This window comes from Hibiscus syriacus, unplaced genomic scaffold (genome assembly GCF_006381635.1).
Source record: "Hibiscus syriacus cultivar Baekdansim isolate YM2019G1 unplaced genomic scaffold, ASM638163v2 tig00111372_pilon, whole genome shotgun sequence".
Lineage (NCBI taxonomy): Eukaryota > Viridiplantae > Streptophyta > Magnoliopsida > Malvales > Malvaceae > Hibiscus > Hibiscus syriacus.
In genome coordinates, this window is record NW_024063072.1 from 288452 (window position 1) to 312845 (window position 24394).

The 24394-nt window shown below is 36.2% G+C and overlaps 1 pseudogene; it reads right to left on the reverse strand.

The window, feature by feature from the left end:
• Positions 1-124: 124 nt before the first annotated feature.
• LOC120159749 lies at positions 125-24369 on the reverse strand (annotated as a pseudogene).
• Between the last annotated feature and the right edge of the window lie 25 nt (positions 24370-24394).

The window sequence follows — 24394 nt, forward strand, 5'->3', positions numbered from 1 at the left end:
AGATCCCAAATAAAATAGCACATAGTACAAGATCTGTATTCCATAATCTGAAAAATAATTTAATCCCGACAAATTTAGGTGTTCATCAAACCCTTTTGGTTAAATGGCATTCAAGCACAGATATGAAAATGATTTTGATTCATCATAAATGAGGTTAAAAAAAATTGCTGCCAATTGCAAGACAAGTTTTGATGTCATGTCAGATGAGGACATATGTGATTCATTGAAATTTAAAATGTTAAATAGTGAGTTTTTTTACAATGTACGTGAACACGAGTCTTTTAAGTCTGGAATAAAGCATGAATTAGAACGCAATAATCAAATGACCCAGTGGAGATGACAATAATGGCATCCCCAACAACAAAATGACAACATTCATTTTTCCCATCGTCTATCAATACCAAATGAGAATGATCTAAGTTTCACTTGTGAAAGAATGGCCAAAAAATTCAATGTAGGATGTAAGAAATAGTAAGGTTAGGCAAGTTTCTTAGTCGTCCGACGAAGGAGCACCGTCATCTTTTTTGGACCCAGATGCCTCAGGTTTAGCCCAGGCAGGAGCTCTGTCTGGCTCGAACGGTAGTCATAGAATAATTCCTCTCCTGCATTAATTCGTTCTTTGGCAAATATACCCACACGGTGATCACCTGCACCATAATCACCTGCCAGACAGTGGTTCAGATCGAGAATGAAAAAAATGGCAAAAACAACCATGTGGAACTCCAACGATATCAATAAAACAGTCTTTCTCGCATGTAAGGCGTCTAAGGTACCTTGGCGTAACAATTAGGCTCGGGAGAATGGTTGGCGAACTTCAATTTGTCACCCTTTCGGTATGCATCAAGAACAACTGAAAATGGCAATCATGGAATCAAAATTTGCTAGGAACATAAAAAGAAGTTATATCTTCCAAAAGAAAGATGAGAGGCCATGCCTGATCATTCAGATTGAAGAGAAATGAAGAATTTTCACGGTCATATATCTTCCACGCTTATCTGCTTCCCTATGGGAAATCAGCTCTCCTGTACTCACCGAGTACTCATGCTTCCCGACATTATTCTGAAGGGTGCCCAAAACTTGAACACTAAGTTGAAAACAGAAAAAGAACAATCAAACAGATAGTTCTTAAGTTACCTTGAGAAAAGCTCCCCATCCAGAAACATCTGATCTTCCAAGCAAGACCTGTACATGCATCGAAAGCCTTATCAGCAAAAGATAGAATATTTGCTACCATATCTTCTGGTCGGTTAGAATTACTCTACTGCACACGAAATAAGTATAAAATCTATAGGCTTTTATATTTAAAAAAATCTCTATGCACGTGTGGTAGTGAACAAAATGTTAAGCAATTTAATACATACAAAAAGCTATTTCAAAACCAAGGAACAGTGCTTGATAAAATGTTTCCCAAATATAGTTTGAAGCATATTTAGACCCCATACATATGCACTTAATTAAATGCAGAGTAGAAACACCATTACCCTTTGTTGTTGTTTTAGAAGAAGCTTCATATTCTGCATTCATAATTGTCACCTCTTTGTGGAGGAACCCCGAGACTACCAGTGCCATCACCACAACTGCAGATGTCAATTTCAAAAAGATCAGATGCAAGAGCAATATAAAAACTTCAAACTTGAAAACAAAAAATATCACAAATAAAAGGAGCTCGTTGATTTTTACAAGTGTTGATCTGATTCAGATATATCTCAGAAAAAAACTATTAGACTTACGTCAAAATTGGTTAAAAGGCTTAATTGAATTAATTTATCGTTTTGGGATTCAATCGAGTGCAAAAAAAAATTCAAGGGTTATTGATTCCCCCCCCCAAAAAAAAGTTTGAGGGCTTCATGCACCCTTAAACCTTTTAAGAGATGGTAATAATGAACTAATTGTAAATAAAACATAAAACAAATTAATAAATAACATGGGGATTGGGGAAGGCATATCCCAAGCGAGTGGAATAGCAGATGAAGCTTATATCACAGGCAAGTTAAACCTTTCCCAGGACAGAAGATGCAACATACACAATTAGCACCAAGGTGCCTAATAAAACTAGTATCCTTTTAAATGCTACTTTATAGCTTTAGGTGCAGGTGTGCATCCAATTGAAGGCTACTAAGTCACAGACCCCCCACCCCGGCACAACAAAAAAAAGGAAAAATCAAAGTCATAGCTCACCTGACCCAACAATTTCTACAACATCGGGATTATATCACAGGCAAAGTTAAACCTTTCCCAGGACAGAAGATGCAACATACACAATTAGCACCAAGGTGCCTAATAAACTAGTATCCTTTTTAAATGCTACTTTATTATAGCTTTAGGTGCAGGTGTGCATCCAATTGAAGGCTACTAAGTCACAGACCCCCCCCCCCCGGCACAACAAGAAAAAAGGAAAAATCAAAGTCATAGCTCACCTGACCCAACAATTTCTACAAACATCGGGATCACATTCCCTGTCTGCAGCAAAACATGGACACTGACGGCTTCGGCATTGACTTTTAGCACAATGACAACCTCTAAACCGTTCTTGCAACTCTTAGGACATCTATATAAACAAGCAATATTAGTACACAGGAAAATGCATCAACATCAGGATATCATCAATGCACACTCATAACCATAAATCTACATCAAGATCTAAGAAATCCAAAAAATCAAAAACTGATTTAGGATATAGGAATGTATTGATGACATATTTTAGGACACTACAGTTTGAAAAATATAGCTCACCCGCAGTATTTTTCACAGCATGTTCCATTTAAAAGCAAGAACATTGCTTTCCGCAAGCTGTTTGGCAACTACATGGATTATACTGCCGGCATGGCTGATCTTCCTCTCAGTAATCCTTTTCCTGATTGAGTGATATGCTGCTGATTTCCAGGTATATTTCAAACGACGGACTCTACCCCTTCTACGTAGGAATCTTGATCTCCGTCTTACTTCATTATTTCCCTGGAGGTATTAAAAAAAACAGTTGGAAATATGTGACGAAAACGGTAGAATTTATATAGTTAGAAATTGTACTAATTTATAAACCAAATTTTAGTTATTAGAATACTAATTAAAATATAATCTTGTATATGTAGACGATAATAGAGTTAAATTTACTGTTAATAACTAAGTAGTTTAGATATCCTATAACTCTTATCTCTTAGTAGGCTAGGATTCCATCTAGAGTATTTTACTTGTACTGTAACTCTATGTATTTAGTTTACCTAAAGGACTTAACTCTCGTCGAAAAGGAATGAACATAGATTCATCATGATCTCTGTCAAATACTCAGTTTCTACAGTATATGATCCTAGTATAGGGACTCTACACTTTTTTTTTTTTATAAGAATTGAAGGCCTCAATAAAAACCCCTTCATGATTAAGGAACTCAAATGATTTCCTTGATCAGAGGAAGGAGGAAAAGAGTGACTTATACTTCATTAATAATAAGATACATAAGATTTATACATCAAGATAAACCCTTACAAAAAACCCAAAATAAGATACTCCTAAAAATCACACTGAAATTAGCCAATACCAGACTTAGCCAGCCCATCAGCCTCTATACTAGCTGTCCTAGCAACCCATCTAATAACACCCTCCAATTCTTTAAGCCTATCCGCTATATCCCTGACAATTAAGGCATACAAATCAGGACAATAACACCATTCTTAACCCATTCCACTGCCATTTACAATCTGATTCGATAATCAACCGAACCTTAATACCTCCTCGCAAGGAATCAAAAAGTATAACCCCTTCTGAACAACCTTTAACTCCATCAAAATAGGTGGACCAAAACCAGAAGCCCTCCTTAAAAGAACCTAAAACAATCCTGCATCATCTCTTAGAATACCCCAATTCCACTTCTCTTCCAATCACAACTGGTAGTTGCATCCACGTTCAATTTGACAAGCCCTTAGGAGGGGGGGCCAAGGGATCGTTGAGAAAATCGATTTGTTGTGGGGAAACATGAATCCCCTAGGGGGGGTCACTGATAAGAGTTCATTGAATATCAGAATCTTTAAACTTAGCTAAGAACCAAGATGCAAGCCTATTCTTGCTAAAAAATAAGTTAGTCTGGTCTAACTTCCCCCTTCGAAGACAATGGCATTCCTAACTTTCCAAACAGTCCAAATAACAACACTCGGAATAAAATTCCAAATAGCAGAATTAAAATTCAGTTCATCCCAAGCTAGGAGAAGCTCTGAGCATCGACTTGAAAAACCGAACAAAGACTCCAATACTGCAGAATTTGATCCAAAGTGACCACACGACAGAACAAGAGAAAATAAATGAGAAGGAGATTCATCCACCATTTACAGAGAGGACAAGAAATATCTACAATACCCATAACCCCTCTTTTAACCAATTCTGTCTTTATTGCCAGCTTTTGAAGGACCACCTGCCACATAAAATACTCTACTCTTGGCGGCACCAATCCTTTCCACAAAATGTTCTTCCAAAAAGATTCTCCTGGAAAGCCGAGGAACAAACCTTCACACATAAACTAACAGAGTAAACACCAGCCCCATTCACTTTCCAGATCAGTCCATCGTAGGCCTCTTTAGATTGGCAGAAATTAGAAATGGTAGAAATCATATTATCCCACTGTTCAATTCCCAATCTGCCAAACTCCTCAACTAAATATTCTCAATCCATCTCATAGAACTAGACTCTGCCGAACTCAATTACTTGCCACTCTTATTAGAAGAAATAGAAAACAGCCTCGGAAAGAAACCTTGAGTGGGCATCCATCGCCCAGTGGTCTTGCCAAAACCGAATCAACTGACCACTACCATCTTGAATTTTGCACATACTACGAAACTTTGGCCAAATAAGTCTTCTTTAAAATGATTATTAACCACTGAACTCCAAATCCAAGAAGCTTATGAATAAGGATCAAGGTTGTATTTAGAGCATATCAACCTCCTCCAAACAACATTCCTATCATTAGCTAACCTCCAATACCATTTCCCCAGAAGGGCTCTGTTCATAATTATAAGATTCAACACTCCCAAACCTCCCTCATTCTTGGATTTGACACAATGGGCCAATTAACCCAATGAATCTTGTTTCTCTCTATTACACCTTCCCATAAGAACTTAGACATAATGGAATTAAGTTTAGAATTGACCGAGGGAATTTTAAATAGAGACAAGTAATAAGTTGGAAGAATCAAGACTAACCTCCCTACCAATGAAAGAGTGGAAGCTTTCCAACCAGCAAGTTTCTTGTAAAAGTTTTTTTTTTATAGAAATAGTAGGCCTTATTAAAAACCTCCCTCATAGAAGTCCTTTACCCTTAGGCAAGAACCTTCTAAAGGAAGGAGGAAAAGAGCACCTCAATATATTATTGATAAACCAATTACATAAGACTTAAACCATCCCCTTTTACAACTGCTCTCTAAAACACACAAAACAACTAAACAACTACAAACAGAACATACATACCCAATCCCCTCCTTTGCTAGCTTATCAGCCTCGCAATTACAACACCTAGGTATCAACCTTACAATCACCTCTTTATCTGAAACAATAGACACAATCTCTTTGACTAGATTTGTAAGAAAAATAGGAACCGAAGAAAGAGCTTTAATCCAATCCATTGCTGATTTACAATCACTCTCAATAATCAGCCTACCCTTCAACACCCATTCTGAAGAGACAAAGATGTCGATGCCTTTCTTTATGGCTTTCAATTCTGCAATAGGAGGAGGGCTAGAACCAATATTCTCTAAAAAAGAAATAAGAACATACCCATTCCAATCTCTAAGAATACCCCTTATTCCACCTATCATTCCAACACTACTCACAGCTCCAAACACATTCATCTTAAAAAAATGAACTGGAGGATGACTCCAGCATTGAACAGGCCTTTTCTGATCCTTAAAACCAGTAAGTTTGTCAGCCAAAGAAAGGTCTCCAATTAACAAATCCACCTGAATGGGTACAAGAGGATACTTTGCTAGAAACCATTTGGCTAATATGAATTTAACAATGAAAAACAAGGAGGATATGTCCAACTTCCTCTTTTCAAAAACAATGTTATTCCTCAACTTCCAAATTGACCAAAAGATTGCCTCCGGAATAAACATCCAAATAAGTGAATTAGCCCTCAACTCAAACCAGGAGCTGAAAAGGGATGTAGGAAAAGGGATGTAGGATCGTTAGGCAGAGCTAAAACAAGACCCTAATAGCGTATTAGTTTGTTCCAAAGATCCCACGAAACAGCGCATGAAATAATAGATGCTGTTTCTTCTTCATACTGACAAAGAAGGCAGAGACTGGCACCTAGGGGAACCCTCCTTTTCTTCAACTCCACTCTCACAACTACTCTTCGACAAACTTGCCAAAGGAATGTTTCAACCCTTGGAGGAACTAACCCCAACCAAACCCATTTTTTCCACAAAAAGAGATCTTTAAGAGAAGAAAGTGACAACTGCAAGCTTTAACTGAAAACAATCCATCACCCCTTCCATTCCACAATAAAAAATCATCAATTGTATCCACCATTTTAATGTTATTGAGCCTCTCCAGTAAATCCACCAGCTGTCCAATTTCCCAATCGCATAAATTCCTCCTAGTTTTAATGTTCCACTCCCATCCATTCAAATCAAATCTTCCACAAGTCAGCCACTTTACCCCACTTATTTGGAGAAAGGGCATAAATCCTAGGAAAAAGAATCTTCAAAGGAAAATCCCCAATCCAAATATCATTCCAAAAAGAGATAAATTTACCATTCCCCACTTGTATCTTTGCATGAGATCTAAGACAACCACCCACTGAATAATCCTTCAAGAAATTGACAATTCCTCTCCATATCCAATCCAGATGATAACCTTGTTGATGTCCATGGTATAACAACTAACATTGTGTTTGCTATAATATTTTTTTCCACAACGAATTCTTTTCATTGGCAAACTTCCACACCCATTTACCTAACAAAGAACAATTGGTAAGGTTCATATCAGCAACTCCCAATCCTCCACTTCTCAACGGTTTGCAAATATTCTTTTAACTCACCCAATGAATTCTTTTCTTTTCAACCCTACCACCACCCATAAAAATTCGCCATCAAGGAATTTATCTTTTGGCTTACTTTACGGCATCTTGAAAATAGATAGGAAAAAAATGGTAATGATGACAAAACTGACTTTAGAAACACCAATCTACAAGCCATAGATAGTGAAGAAGCTTTTCACCCTGCCAATTTCTTATTAAAATTCTCAATGATCGGTTCCCAATTTCTCCAAATTCTTTTTCGCCGAGAGGTAGGCCTAAATAGACCGAAGGAAAAGAACCAACAGAACCCCAATTGCCTTAGCCCAATCTTGTAGGATGCCATTCTCTACATTAATACCATAGAGTTTGCTCTTAGCTAAATTAAGATGTAGCCTCGTCGTTAAGCTGAAAATTCTCAACTCTTCTTACATTTTTAATCTGAGCAATAGAAGCTTGATAGAAAATAATTAAATCGTCTGCAAACTATAGACAGAGTAAAAGAATTTTGAGTTTTACCAAAAGAAAACCCGTGAAATAACCCCAATTCAACTTTAGTCAACATCAAATGAAGCAATTCACCAACCATATTGAACAAAAGGGGAGAAAGGCTACAACCTTGTCTTAAGCCTTTAGCAATAGAAACTCTTCCATAGGAGACCCATTCACTAAAACCGAGATTGAAGCTGAAGAAATACAATGTGAAATCCATGAACACCATCTCTCAACGAAGCCCATCTCTTCCATTATTCTGAATAGAATCGGCCATTCCACAATATCATATGCTCTACTAAAGTCCACTTTAAATACAACCCCTTTAAGCCCTTGTTTCCTCCAAAAATCAATGCCTTCATTAGCTAAGTATGCACAATCCAACAACTGCCTCCCCGGGATAAAAGCAAACTGAGTTGGGCTAACAATATCTTTGACACAAGAAGCCAATCTCTTTTAGACAGTATTTTATAAAGGCTGTCAACAAGACTAATAGGTCTATAGTCTTCAAGGCTCTCCGGATTACCTTTCTTTGGAATCAGGGTAATAAAGGCATGGTTAACCCCATGATCCCACTTCTTTCCATTATAGAATTCTGGAAAAAAAATCATAATTTGCTCCTTCAAACTCTTTCAGTATTTCTTGAAAAAAACCCATAGTAAAACCATCCGGAGCTGGAGCTTTTGAACTTTCAGAGGTTGAAATTGTTTGTCACACTTCTTGCTCGGAGAATTCCTCCTCAAGGAAAGCACTTTGAGTCAGTTGCAAAATAAAATTGATGCCCTCTACTTCCAGCGTTGATTTGTATTATAAGCATCCTTGAAGAAATTGAACACAAGCTTTAAGCTTCTCTGGATCCGAAATTACTTCCCCTTCGAATTTCAAGGATTGAATAAAATTTACTCTAATCCTTTTCATTGCACTAATGTGGAAGAACCTCGTATTTTTATCTCCATCTTTGATCCATCTCGATCTAGACTTCTGAAACCAAATACTTTACTCGATCCTAAACCGCCTCCATAATTCCTTTTTGGATTCTATCAACTGATCCCACTACCCTGTAGAAAGGATTCCTCCTTGTGACTTTATCTGTACTTCATTTATTTTAGTTTCCAGCAATGAGATAGAGTCTGCTAGCCCTAAATGACAACTGTCAGGCCATTTTCTAATATTCTTTTTTGTAGTCTGTAGCATTCTGAAAATTCCCCCTCTATTAATCTTCTTCTCAACTGCTAGAGATGCTTCAACCACTTCATCAAAACCTTTTTCCTCTAACAGGTAGTTAAAAAATCTAAATGGTTTGGGGCCCTAATTTAGACTAGTATCCTCCAACAGAATCGGATTATGATAGGAAATGGATTTCGGCAAGAGACTTTGTGAAATATTTAGTTAAACTTTTTAGGTAATCAGAAGGAAAACACGCAAGTAGGGCTGTAAATGAGACGAGACAAATCACGAGCTACTCGAGATCGACTCGGTCAAGGCTCGATAAATACTCGGATCAAATGGACTCGACTCGAACTCGAGCTCGACTCGATTTCTTAACGAGCTACTTGATACTCGACTCGAAAAGCTCGTGAACAACTCGAAAATATAATATATTAAGAATTTTTTTTTAAAAAATAAATTATTAATAATATTAATATTTGTGTTGATTTTTTTTAAATACAATAAGGCTTTCATGTATTTAAGATTCAGGTTCGAGTTTGAGTTTAAGGATTCAATCTTGTTAAGTTTAAGATTTTTTTTTATTTCGAGCTGCTCACGAGCTTCAGTTCAGGATTTCGAGTTCGAGTCGAGCTTAAAAATTTTAAGCTCACGAGTTTTCAAGTCGAGTCGAGCTCCATTTCAGAGTTTTCGAGTCGAGCTCAGCAATACTCGAGCTCGACTCGGCTCGTTTACACCCCTACACCCAAGTGCACAACCAATAGTGGATGCCCACTCCTCAACCTCTTTTTGAGCCGTATTGACACTAAATAACCTGCTTTTCTTTAGGTTCAATTGAAGACCAGACATGACTTCAAAAACTTAGAACCCTCATAGCATTTAAAATTTGTTTCTTCGAAGCCCCACAGAAAATAATCAGATCATCTGCAAATTGCAAATGAGATAAATCAACAGCAGTATCATTCCTACCAATCTGCAGTCCACAAAATAGCCCCTCAGAGACTGCCTTTAGAAGCAGTAGATTTAGAAGTTCCCCAACTAAGTTGAAAAGCAATGGAGATAGAGAACAACCCTGACGAAGACCGTTTGCCCTTAGAAATTCCTCAGAAGGGACCCCATTGACCAAAACTGAAATCGAAGTTGTTATAACACACTGTATAATCCAACTCCATTTGATGTCGGATCCTATTTTCTCCATAACTTGAAATAAGAATAGGCTAATCCACTGTATCATAGGCCTTCCAAAAATCCACTTTAAACACGCAACCTTTAAGTCCTCTTTTCCTCCAAAAGTCTACCCCCTCATTAGCTACAAGAGAACAATCCAATATTTGACGACCTTGAATGAAGGCAAACTGCGTAGGACTGATTATATCACTAATGCAATTCCTTAATCTCCTCGAAAGACATTTTGAAAGGATCTTGTACAACCCTCCTACAAGGCTTATAGGTCTATAATCATCTAATCCACCAATATTGGACACCTTCGGAATAAGAGTAATGAAAGTATGATTTATTCCATGTTCTCAATCTTTCCCCAAATAAAAGTTATGAAAGAATTTCAGAATATCAACCTTGAGAACAGACCAAAATCTTTTAAAAAAAAACCATATTTAAACCATCTGGCCCGGGAGCTTTGTTGCTATCACACGATTTTAAAGTCTCCCAAATTTCTTCCTCCGTAAATTCTTTTTCCAAAAGAAAACCTTGAGAACACTAGCTTTGTTGATAGTCAGATCTTGAGTAATCTCACCATTAACATTCAGAGCACTCATGAAATTCATCTTCCTCCTAACAAAAGCACATGTGTGAAAAATCTTGTATTAATCCCCTATCCACCCATTTTGATATCAATTTTTGAAACCATATTTGTTCTTCAATTTTATAAAGCCTCCATAATTCTAATCTCATAGAAGACAATTCTGCTCCTTTTTCTCTTCCATTTAAATCTTGCAACTGTTGGAAATTTTCCTCTGCCATGTGGATTTTCCTTTTTAATTCAACAATCTCTACAGCTGGAAATTGGTCTCTCTTCTTCGCCCAATTTTTGATCACCAGTTTCGTTGTTTTCATGATAGTCAAAATTTCAGCTCTGTTCTGTTTACTCTTAGTCTTGAACAATAGAATCAACTAATTTCTCAAAACCTTTCTCATCCATCAAATAATTAAAAAGTTTGAATGGTTTTTTGCCCCAACTAACTCCACCATTCTCATGAAAAATGGCATTATGATCTGACACAAACCTAGGTAGCAAAGTTTGTACAGTTTCAAGAAATGCTTCGAGGAAATGAACATCAACTAAGAACTTGTCCAATCTAACAAAGGTGGGGATATCCTGATTGTTACACCATGTGAACCTATCCCCATTTAAAGGTAAATCAATTAATCCTGTCTATTAACAAAATGACTGAAAATCCCCATTGAATTTCTGTTTTGAGCTCTCCCAACCTTCTCTTCTTCTGATAAATACACGTTAAAATCTCCTCCCACACATAGAGGGATACTCTGTCCAAAAAGGAAATCAGCTAGCTCTTCAAAAAATTTGGCTTTTTCATCTTCAACAACATGCCCATAAACATTAATGAAACCGCACCTAAATTGGTTAGTTCGAAATTTCCCAAAAATGGCAATAAATTTTCTGTTTATAACATGATCTTCCAATTCAAACGTACTCTCATCCCAACAGCTCAATAGACCTCCAAAAGAACCCACTGCTGAAGATTTTACAAACCCTTGAAGGGTATTCAATCCACTCCTTAAAAAATGTCTCTGAACCTTCTCCAATTTGGTTTCTTACAGCAGAAGTATTATAGGGAGTTCTTTTTTTTTTTTTGATAGAAAATATAGGGAGTTTCTTTAAAACCAAATTTTGAACAACTCTCTATTTTTCCTTTTTTCCCAATCCCCTGACGTTCCATGTAATAATGGCTAATTGAGTTTTCGTCATTAATAAATAAAATACCAGAACACCCCGAAATAACAAAACCTCAGACCAGCCTCAAATCTTTCTCCAAATTTATAATTTTTTCCAGAAAGGTTGACTTCCCATCCTTGAAAGACACCCCCAATAGCTTACTAATTTCCCAAGTAGCTAGTGCTTCCTCCAAGAGAACCGAAAAAACTAAAGAAGAAATTGTTGCAGTGTTAACTTGATCTAATGCATCCCTTAGCAATAATCTTTTAGCTTTTCTATTGAAAGTCTTTGAATTGAAATCAAATTTGTCTCCTTCTGAAAGCCACCCTTCACACACATCCAAACTTCTGTCAGAAATTTGTCTCTCCAAAGTAGACTCCACACAGCCTTCCATGTTAACTTCTGCTACTGCATTGACTGGAAGAGCTGAATTTAAAGCCAAATCCTTCTCCTTGAGCCTATCTAAAGCTCCCTCTTCTCCAGGAATTACAAATTGGTCATTCCCGAACCAGTGTCTTCTCTCCCTGGATCTTTTATACACCCTTTTATAACTACAAATTCTTCTCCTCTCCATCGGCTCACTCTTTGTAGATAATGTAGAGTTAGACCGATAAAACGATCTTCCCCTAGAAATCCTTTTTTCAGAATCTACATTAGGCCCAATCAACTTTAAATCTATTGTTAAATCCACATCTCCATTGTGCTCTATCGAACAGGTATGAGACAGTCCTCCATTATCACCTTCCTCTTTGTTGGCTGATTCAACCAAAATTTGATTCTGGTCTATTTTCCCAAACCTATTTAGCTTAATTGCTGGCCCAGTTGGAACAATCTTTAGAATTGTAGAACCAGGTTGCCCATTTCCAGCTGACTGGGCTATAGACCCATCAGCCGAAAATTTTGAAATCTACAACCCAACCCCGCATGCTCCCCCATATTTCTCTCCAAAATCCTGAAATTCTAACACCTCACAATTAATGCCTTTCCCATCTTTGTTAAGCATTGGAAAGTGATTTTCCCCAACAACTCCAACCAAACCCATGTAGGCGCCCTGGTCAAACCAGGTGTCTACCTTTTGTGTTGTTCTCTGATCGTTCAGAACTTTCCATACTTTCTGACAATCCCCTGTCATCTTCCTCTTCAGAAATCTTCTCACCATTTATGTTTCATCGGAACCTCCCACCTGCGACTTGCTAGTAAAAACCGAGGAATTCTCAAGCATCGAGCCCAGCTTAATAGTAACTTTAAAAGACCTTCGATAAGATCCAAGTGTGATCACCTCCGAGACATCATAAGGGATCGCCACCCTGATCAGAACCTTCACCACCGAGAGGTCTTCCCTGTTCTTTGTAGCATCATGAATGTCTTCCACCATTCCCCATCGCCCTGCTAATCGTTCCAGAAAAGATTTCTGCCAACATAACAGTGGAACCCCAAATAACTCTACAAGGCAAAAAGCCATTGGAATACCATCATCATTCAACAATGGTGCCAACCTATCAAACAAGAAAAATAATTCATATTTTTTCTTCAACCAAGCCTCCATCATCATTTCGGTCGACTTAAAAGTTTATACATATGAATTCCAAACATAACCCCATCTGGCAATTGGGACATCATAACCTTCATTAACTAGAGCCTTCTGGACTAATTCTAACTCGAAAAAGTGTTTAATGATCCCCGTTAATGACCTCTTAACCCAACTAGAACTCTCAGAAGGAATATGCATTTCCCAAATGTTTTCATTCCTTTTCTCCTGTGAAAACCTTCATTTGACATTTCCCTATGATCCAATACATTGCTCTTCAATCTATTTGACAGTACGGCATCCTTATAAGATCTATCATCCCTTAAACTCTTGTTAATAACATCTTTCTCTTTTGACCTTGATGTATCTTCTGTTTCGGCTTTGAAGTCATCGCCAATGAACTGTTCTTCCTTACTGACCTTAAACGAGCTTCCTTGTATCTTGCAATTCTAACTGTAATTCTCCTACCATCAATCAGTGAGCCATTCAGGTTGTCTATAGCCTTTTTCAGACTTGCCTCATTACCGAATTGCACAAAGGCGAATGTGGAGAGTTTGTATTTCGAATTCCTTATTTCTTTAGGAATGAACACTCTTTCTACAGGACCCTGGATTGAAAACAATTCCCTTAACTCTCGTCGAGACGCTCTCCTGCTTAGATTATCAACGAACACCTTCCATACTTTCTCGAAAGTATACTTTCCTTTCAACTTTTCTCTCTCTACGTCTTTGTCTCTCTCACTCATCTTTCCTTGGATTGTTTATAATCTTTCACCTTGGTGATTTGGAAACTTGGGACAGAGCTTAAGTTGCTCTCACTCTACACTTGTATATATACCTATACAATTGATGTAAATAATACCAAACGAAAATGATTCTCTCAGTATCTGATGCTTACATGGTATCAGATACCCTCAGCTTAGTTTTTTTCTCGTTCGTCTGTCACAAACAGAGTCTGGGTTGTTGGGTGGGGAAGCTATTGTTGAATCTCAAATGGCAGGCTTTGGAGGTTAATCTTTCGATCAGAACCTGAAGTCTGATCATTAGAATCCACACGCGAGCCACAAGCACCGCTAGAAAATCTCGTCGATTCTCCATGCGACGGCACGTGAGTGCGCATTGGAGGGTTTTCCAGTGCCGTTTTCTTCCTCTGATGTCGACTTTTGTTTCCGGCCACACGCTTATGGTACTGATCACTTGAAAGGGTTGCATCGGGGGGAAAAGTTGAGGATTGAGGCTGCACTAGTTGTTCAATGCGAGGCTTCTTGTTTACATGCTGGTTTTTCTACATTCCAGTTCTTAAAAAATTAAAAATTCAATTTCAGACTTAAGTGTTGACTTGCCTCTGTTGCTATTTGTTTACCTGCTTTTGGATTGACATCGATTTTGGTGTGGTACATGGCTGTAAAAGGTTTGACTCTATAGTGGGTAATTTGTTGTCTTATATTTTTCATCTTATTCTGAAACCTCTGCAAAGTCTGTTACCATATCTACGAATGAGTATGCCAAATTGATTCCACTTCAAGAAACCATGAAATAGCATCTGATCTTATTTCCGCTCTTGTTGAGTCAAATAAACCCAATTCATGTCTTGTTTCCGCTTTTTCAAAATAGGTTATTGGTTCCGGTGCTATAATTCACATGACAATTAATCTCAGTTTACTTTCTAATTTTCAGCCACATAAGTTTATCACTTTTGTTACTTTAGCTGATGGGTCTGGAACCGCTAATCTTACCTCATCCCTTCATTTATCATTTGTTCTAAGTCTACCACAACTCTATTCAATCTAATTTATGTTAGTAAACTTACTAGTGACCTTTATCGTTTCCTCATTTTTTTCCTAGTTATTGCTTGATTCAGGATCTCAATAAAGAGATTATTGCTAAGAGACATGAGTTTGATGGTTTCTACGTTTGATACCCAAAAACAAAAAATTACTGCCTTTATCAGTATCGTTACTTTAAAAAAAACATTGTCGTTTGGGTCTTCGCTTTCTATGTTTTGTCCAGTAATACCCCTTTCCATACGCTCTTTCCAAATAAAAAATGTTTCCTATTGCACCAAAGATATTCCGTTATACTTGTTTTGTTCAAGATATTCGTCCTCAAATTACAAAGTGTATATTTTTTTGGGTATTTTCATGTTCAAAAAAGGTATCGTTATTATGTTCAAGCCTTGGTAGGTATCTTGTGTATGTCGACATGATCTGTTAGGAACAAATATCATTAGCTTCCATTCAGATTCTGTGAGTCAGGGGAGGATGACTTGTTAATTTATCATGTTGTCTCAGATTTAGGTCCGTCATTCCCTACATTTGTTCAACCTCCCATCAAATACACACATTCGTGTTGCCATGTCTGCTAGTTCTAGGACTCCAAATGTCTTAATGACCAGTATCTTCGTTATCAAATCTGACTACCAGAGATGATCTTGATCTTCCTATTACTCTTAGAGATATAAACATACATGTATGTATCCAATATCCTCCGTTGTTTCCTATAACCGTTTATCTTCCTCTTCTTGTTCTTTCTTACATCCCTAGATATTGCTTCTATAACCTAAAATTATTCGAGAGGCATTAACTCATCCAAGATGGCGTACGACTATGATTGAGAAATGATGCTCTAAATGTTAATGATATATGAACTTTGGTTACCTTACTTGTTAGTAAACAAGCTATTAGATATAAATGGTGTTTACTGTCAAAATTAACCATGAAATTATTCGAGAGGCATTAACTCATCCAAGATGGCGTACGACTATGATTGAGAAATGGATGCTCTAAATGTTAATGATATATGAACTTTGGTTACCTTACTTGTTAGTAAACAAGCTATTAGATATAAATGGGTGTTTACTGTCAAAATTAACCATGATGGTTCCACTTCTTGGTTGAAAGCTATGTTTTTTGCTAAAGGATATTCTTAGACATATGGAATAGACTATTATGACACTTTTTCTCCTGTTTCTAAACTTACTTCTATCAGGTTGTATTGTCTCTCTCGCATTAACCTTTGACTTACCTATGCATCAGTTTGACTAAGAATATTTTCTTCAAGAGGAGATATATATGGAGCAACCATCTGGTTTTGTTGCTCAGAAGGAGTATGCGAAAGTATGTCGCCTATAAAAATCACTATATGGCTTGAAACAGTCGGACTTGGTTTGGGAAATTTGGTTAGACTATTGAGAAGTTTGGGATTTAGAAGAGCAAGTCAGGTCATTTGTTTTTTATAAACAGTCTAAAAGCGACATTATTCTATTGGTTGTATATGTGGATCATATTGTAATCATGGGTAGTGATTATATAGGAATTTTATCTTTGAAGTCCTTTCTCCATACACAGTTCCATACCAAAAATTTTGGGATATTAAAGTATTTATAGGGAGTTGAAGTAATCAGGAGTAAGAAAGGAATCTTCCGATCTCAAAAGTATGCCCTTGATTTAATGTAGAGGTAAAAAAAATTGGGCGCTACACCATATAATGCTCCAATTTTTCCAAACTTAAAATTTACCAAAGAAAGTGAATTTTGCAAATCCTAAGTACAGAAGACTTATGAAAAAGTTGAATTATCTTATTGTAACACGTCTTGATATTACTTATTCGATGAGTATGCTGGGCCAATATATGTCATCACCAACTATTGATCACTAGAAGGAAGTAGAAAAATTCTACATTATTTAGAAAGTGTTCTTGGACGTGGAATCTATATGACAATCATGGTGATACCAGGATTGAATGTTTTTCAGATTCGGATTGGGCAAGATGTAAGGAAGATGGGAAATCTACTTTAGAATATTTTGTTTTGTTGGGGAAATTTAGTTTTGTGAAAGAGTAAGAAATAGAATGTAGCCTCACGATCAAGTGTGGAAGCTGAATATAGAGCTATGGCCCAATCTGTATGTGAATCATTTGAATATATTAGTTCCTCAATGAAGTAGGAATTTAAGTGTCGGTACCTACAAAGCTATGGTATTATAATCAAGTTGCACTTCACATCACTTCTAATCCAGTCTTTTATAAATGAACGAAAAGCATATTGAGGTTGATTGTCATTTCACTAGTGAAAAGATTCAGCATGATTTGATTACTACAGGTGTGAAAACTGGAAAACGATTAGGTGATATGTTCACAAGGCTCTTAACGGGTTCGAATTGATTATCAATGTAAAAAATTGGGCATGATTATTATCTATGCTCTAGCTTGAGGGGGAGTGTTACTAAGTAATAGGCTAAATCTTATATTAAAATACTAATTAAAATAGAATAATATGTTATCCAGTATAGGGACTCTACACATGTATATATACCTATACAATTGATGTCAATCATACAAGAAAAAAATTACTCTCTCATTATTTGAAGCTTACAAGAAAAAAGGTTCTCATGTCAAAACCAGATAAATAAAATTACTAACCATAGCTCCATTAAGGTCATATTTAGAACACCCTTCAAGAGATAGAACACCATCGGCTGCATGGCAAGCCAGTTTATTGTTAGAACCGTCATGTATCGGAAAACCTCCCAACATGTCTTCAATCCGTTTAAAAGATTTGGCAATCAAACAGCTGGATGACAGAGTAAAGTATAAGTACTAAGTAGACACCATTAATTTACAGGAAGGAAACCCAAAAGCTCTTATTGCAAACAAAATGCAAAAAATGGGTTAATTGCAAAGAGAGAGGGTGATCCACGAACTACATAAAGTAACTGTTAGAGTGTGAATCTGGATTATTGTCTGAATTTTGAGAAAATGGAGGAAGAATGAACATCATAACTGCAACTTTTAAAAACAATTGTCTATCTAAGTCAGTGACAAAAGCAGTTCATTAAAATGCAAAGTAGTAAAGTCCTTAAACTTACCTGTTCCTGCCAAAAATCTCCACACCTTTCTCAAAAAGACCTTTTTCAATAGCTTTCCAACATTTGTCATCACTTAGTTCTTGTTTACGTAAATTTTCATCCACAAACTCTTCTTTTCTCGGGCAATCGTTACTACTAGTCAAAGCAAGATCATTAATAGTCTCACTAGAGGGAACTTCTCCTTGCACTCCTTTTAACGGCCAGTCTTTCCTCCTAGAGCTTCCTATGTTTGAAGATTTTACATCCTCATGAGAAGAAGACGTTGCATCTTCATTTGCTTTCGTGGACTAGACCTGTGTTTCATATCTGTAGGTGAAACACATCCGCTCACAAGAGAATCAGATTCAGAAGCTGCCATCTTCTTCTGCCTCTTGCGCATGCAATTAAACACGTTCAGCAACTCGCTTGCTATTCTCTTAAGAATGCCAGATTTTCTGGCAATTTTATTTTTAGAAGGTGATAACTGAGGAATAGGGGAGGATTCTTCGTGCCCAGGTCTAATCTCAGAGTCGCTACTTTCTGAAAGATTTCTAGCATTGGATGAAGCACTTTCACTTTGGCTCGACTTTGCCTTCCTCCTAGCAGATTTCTTACTAGATGATATTTTTGTTGCAACACCATCAGAAGAAGAATTTGACTTGTCTTCAGGATTCATTGCAGACCTAACTGTGTCATTTCTTTCTGACTTAAGCAGCTACCATTAAAAAAATCAATCCCATATAAGTATAAGGAATTCAATATATAAAGAGATAAGAGATCAGCAAAATATATACCAATCGATAGCAATGCAGACCACAAGGTGCATTCTCTTCATCTGGATGGTTCCATGGATTTTGTCTATCTGCCTGAAAATTATAATGTCCAGCGAACATAAGAATCTAGGAGCGTAGCAACATATTCTGACAATATTAAACATTTAGAATTGCATGAACAACTCACAGGAAAGATTAGGTCCTGAGAACATCCATGTAATCTGCAATCAAAGACCTGCCAAATACAAGAAAAAATGGATAAAATTAAAGAAGACTACAAAACAACACAGAATATGATAAAGAGCAAGAAAAATGCTTACAAGGCACCGTCTGCAAAATAAATTGTCAAAAGAATCAAGTGCTGCTTCAAGATCCTTTTCAAGAAAGGAATTCCAATTTTGTGCTTCGGTATCCCTATTCTTAGAGGGTCCAACATCCTTCTCCTCCATAAGAGTTTCGTATCTTGCCTGTATAAAATGTTTGATTGTGTTTCATATCTCTGTAAAGCCAGCAGAAAAAAAATAGGGAACAGCTGGATCTAAGTTTACAGTACGAGTCTATGACCAGTTTATAAAAAAACAGAGGGAAAAAACTATCCCATCAAGAAGAATTTTAGCTGCCAAAAATGAAAGGAAAAAGGTCGCTATTACTTCAAAATAAAATCAAAGGCCAACACTGCAGTTTCCAACAAGGGTGCATACCTTGACTTCAGAAGGACTTCTAGACAAACATTGTGCTAGCAATTCCAGCACCCGATCAGACAAACCAACTTCCTTGATAGTCATTCTGTCAATTTTATAGTGTGAAACATTAGCTATAATTAGATTGAGTTCAGACATCAATCTTAACAATCTCTGTAAGATATGTTATATATTACTGGTCCATAAGTCGATACAAATAATAATAGAACAAGAAGATACACAAACCTGTAGTACAATCTGAATTAAATTTCACATAACACGTTATGAAACATCATGCAAAGATAGCTTATAGGGATATGAAGTAAATAGCAGCAATTCTGCGATCAAACATTCAAAAGGTGCAAAGAACTCCTAAAGCAGAAGAACATTCACAAATCTAGGCAAACTGAATAGTAGAGAGATAGAAAAATAAAACAAAGAGAACATAACATGATGATCACAAAGATAATATGACTACACCAACCGAGAATGAAGTCTTCAGATTCAACAAAATCTTTTTTTTTCTTCATCTTCCTCAATTATTTCCTCCTCACTGTCACTGCAGATAAGTGCTTCACCACCATTTGATCATAGTATATTCTCCTTCGACCCACCACTGATTGATCCTCTGTCATTCTTTGATTTCTACGGAAAATAAATGAATTTAGTTTATCCTTTCATAGAATTAAAAGGGGGAGGGGCATTTTAGTACTTAATAGCATATCCTTTAACTTCTCCTATTAATTTTCTAAATGGATAAACACAATAATTATCCTAGAAACGTGATTGAAACTCTCTTTTTGACTAGCACTCTATATATAATAAAGAAAGAGCATAAGATAATATTAGAAAATTAGAAAATTCTAGTTAAGCTCACAACCTGTCTAGAAATATCCATGTCGTATAAGGTGGCAGCTTTTTCACTTCTGTAAGCTTAATAGGACGAACAGCATTCTTAACAGGAATACTAGACCCCATAAGACTGCTGTAGAAGGTTCTTGATAGCTATAACCATCTTTATCCCCATCACTTATGTCAATGCCATTTTGCATACCAATAGCATCTTTTTGCCTCTTTGTCAATAGATCAGAAGCACTATCGGTATCACCAATCCAATCGCTTCTTCGTTCATTTGACAATTTATAAAGACGGCTTGTTATACCACCTAATTTTTTCTTGTTTTCTTCCAGCCTTTTCTGGAAATAAATGAACTGAAATAGATTAGTATGTTTGACCTTCATTTAAGCTGCCAAATAATCAGCCAGGAATTCACCTTTACAGAAAGAGATCGATCAGCTGAAACTTGCTTCTTTAATGAATCGATTATGATAATATCTCCTTAGAACTCACGGTTTTTTCTTCTACTTGTGTCATCTGTGTAAAAGTGAAAAACACAATCCAGGCTTATTAGTTATTATCAAGTATACAAAATTCATAAGAGAAATATGTTATATGCACCAAAAGAATGTTGAACAAGTACTTTCAAAATTAACAAAACAAAATGAAAATAAGAACAAATTGACCTCAAAAGCAAAGACTAAAATGAATATAGCTTAGTCACATTTTCAGCTTATAAATTGTCAATTGTACGCTAAATTTAAATGACGTAATAATCCATAAGATAAGCCAAACTGAAACAAAATGCTGCCAGCTCCTACAATCAAAATTCCAAAATCGAGACAAAACCAAAAAAATAAAAGTTCAAATGGGAATCATAACTAAAATAAATTATTCGTTTGACTCATGTCAGAGAGAAGAAGCGAAATCGAGAAGTGCGAGAGTTACCGAGGAATCCTTAAGAGGTTCCGATCTATCCGGCGAATTAGATGGCAAGGTTTCGCTGCCATAGTCGGAAAGAGAACCGGATAGAGTCCGAAAAAGTAGGTTGGAAGATCCGGATCGGGATCCGATTCATAAGAAGACAATGCCGGAAAAGGAGGAGCAAAACAAGAAAAACTAGGTCTTTCTGGCGGAGAAGATTTGGCGGGTCGATCTTCAAACCCTAATTGTAATAAATCTCTTTCCCTCTCTCGTGGTCTCGTAGGGTCCTTTTTTCCTATTTTAATTTCCTTTTTTTCTATTTTAATTTCCTAATTTTAATTGGACAAAAGATAAAATAAAATTTTGGTGGGAAAGAAACGTGGCACTCCGGTTTGAATTACGTACTGTAGATCCTAGCAAAAGCTATATCGGTCAGAGTTTTTTTCCCCCCTTTTTTTTCCTAGGTTGCTGTAAATATTAAAATAAGGATGAAAATAAGATATTTTTATTTTCAAGTTTTTTTCTTTTATTCCAAAAAAATTAATCAAGTTATTGCATAATCTAGCTCGTAGTTATTGGGTAAAAAAGAGTTTAAATGCCAAATGCTTGATTTAAGTTATTTGTGCAATTAATGTCGATCGTTTTTTTATTTATTTGATTTTAAATATATATAAAATGAACGAATTTTATATTATAAATATAATGATTAAATATTTTTTTGAAAGCAATGATGAATATAAGAAGTCTCACTCGCAATTATAGCCCATCCTACTGATTGATTTTGGTTCGACAAAAATAATAAAATGGTGTGACTATCTAAACTTCCAACATTTTTAGATCGATATCAAATGGTGTGACCGTTCATATTTCCAATATTTTTAGGTCATTTTCCCAAATCTTCTGTCGGTTCACTCTTTTCTTCAAAAAAAAATTTACTTCTCTTTAGTTTATTTCACTGTTCATCGTTCTTTTAAATTCCAAATCCGAATAATATAAGGGTAAAATATATATTGCTCTCTTATTAAAGATAATATTTTATTGAGTCATTCGATTATAAAAAGTTAGGAAATCCTCTCCTAACTATTAAAAATTATAAAATTGTCATCAACTATTTATGTGTTATAAACTCATATGTTTCTGTTAAAAAAATTGATGGTATTCTAAGTTAGATGTTAACTTATTGATTAAGATATAATAAAATTATATTTTAATTATGTATACTGACAATGATGAATATAGAAATATTTTTTTAGGATGAACACACATATATTAATAAGAGAGAATCGCCTCAGTGACCAAAAAAAAGTTAAATATACGATTTTAACCAACTTTTTTGGATTTGCCCAAAATGACCACAAAATCGCAACGCGAAAATAAAAACGCAACGCGATCCCCAGAATCGCAAATCAGTTTCCAAAATCGCAACGCGATTCTTGAAAATCGCGATGCGATAGTACAAATTCGCATTGCGATTTTCCATAATCGCAACGCGAATGAAAATCGCAACGCGAACACATAAATCGCAACGCGTATCCGTAAATCGCAACGTGTATCCGTAAATCGCAAACGCGTATGGGTAAATCGCAATGCGTATCCGTATATCGCAACGCGTATCCGTAAATCGCAACGCGTATCCGTAAACTGCAACGTGTATCCGTAAATCGCAACGCGTATCGTAAATCGCAATGCGTATCCGTAAATCGCAACGCGTATCCGTAAATCGCAACGATAATCCGTAAATCGCAACGCGTATCCGTAAATCGCAAACGATAATCCGTAATCGCAACGAGAATCTGTAAATCGCAACGATAATCCGTAAATCGCAACGAGAATCTGTAAATCACAACACTTAAATTTTGGGTATATAACACTGAAATCATAAACTAAATCCCTAAATCGCAACTCATTCCATCTCCATCTATCACTCTCTCCGGCGACATCCTTCCTATATCCAACGACATCCTTCCCAATCGGCAACAGTTTAGTTTCGCAGCTCGTCTGTTAGTAAATTAATTTACAACCATGAATCATCTAATGTTGATCATGTTTGGATAGATTTGTGTTTTGGAGGGTCATGGGATAATGTTCATGGTGTTTTACAAATATGCCTTTACCCATGAATCTTCAACTAAAATTGTCTTTACAAAAGTTAACTTATGAAACTCTAATGCTACGTGTTTCAAATAAATTGAATTTAGAGCCCCTAAGTGGATTTAGGCTATCTATCAGAGAAATGGTAAAGTTTATTTGTTAACCGACAATGAAGATGTTGAACGATTCATTGCTTACATTAGTGTTTCACAAGATGATGTTACATTGTATGTGTTGAACCTAGAAGTAGTATTGTTGGGTCAGTAGCGGGTAGTAATCAACTAAGTTTTTCTCAAAACCCACAACCTTTCTCTAATCCAAATCCCAATCAACTTTCAGCACCAAATTCCGGTTTTCGTATTGACCAGTTAGACGATGAGCCAACAGAAAAAATTGTGAGTACTAGTCAGTATTCGAAATTTGGTCTTGGTCAATATCCGGACTTTGATATTGGTCAATACACGGATTTGATGATGTTTCAGAAGAAGAAACAGACCATGCGTGTAATGATATTGATATTGGTCAATACCCGAATTTTGATGATGAAACAGCCGTTGCCGAAGAATGTAATGTTGATGATAATGAGGAGGAAGTTACGACTGTGATGAACATGTTGAACATCCATTCTGTAATTCATATAATCCTGAAGAAGAAAAAGAAGAAGAAAAAGTCCCCGAAGAAAAGAAAATGCCACGGGCGTATAACTGGAATATGCCAGAATTACAAACAAATGTCTAGCTTAGACTTTTGTCAATCTTTTAATAAGAAAGAACTAGTTAATTTATAACATACGAAAAAATGAGTGATTTTTTGTATCTTTTAATGTCGAATGACCTAACAAAACAACATCTTATAATCATGACACTAATTTTTAACTTTTTTTTAATTAGTAAACAATAAAATAATGTCTTATTTGGGAATGTAATTTGTGTATTTTACCCATAACATAAAATAGAAGCTAAAGCATTGAAAGGAAGGTAAAACAATATAAAAAATGGCAAGTAGCCTAAAGTTCGACATTTCGTCTATGACTAAAAGAGGTTTTAATTAACGAAGATCTATAACTATTTTAGATATACCGGAAGGGTCTCGTGAACGAATGAACCCCATTTCTCAGCTGCCATGTTCGGTGAGTTGGTTTAATCTGCG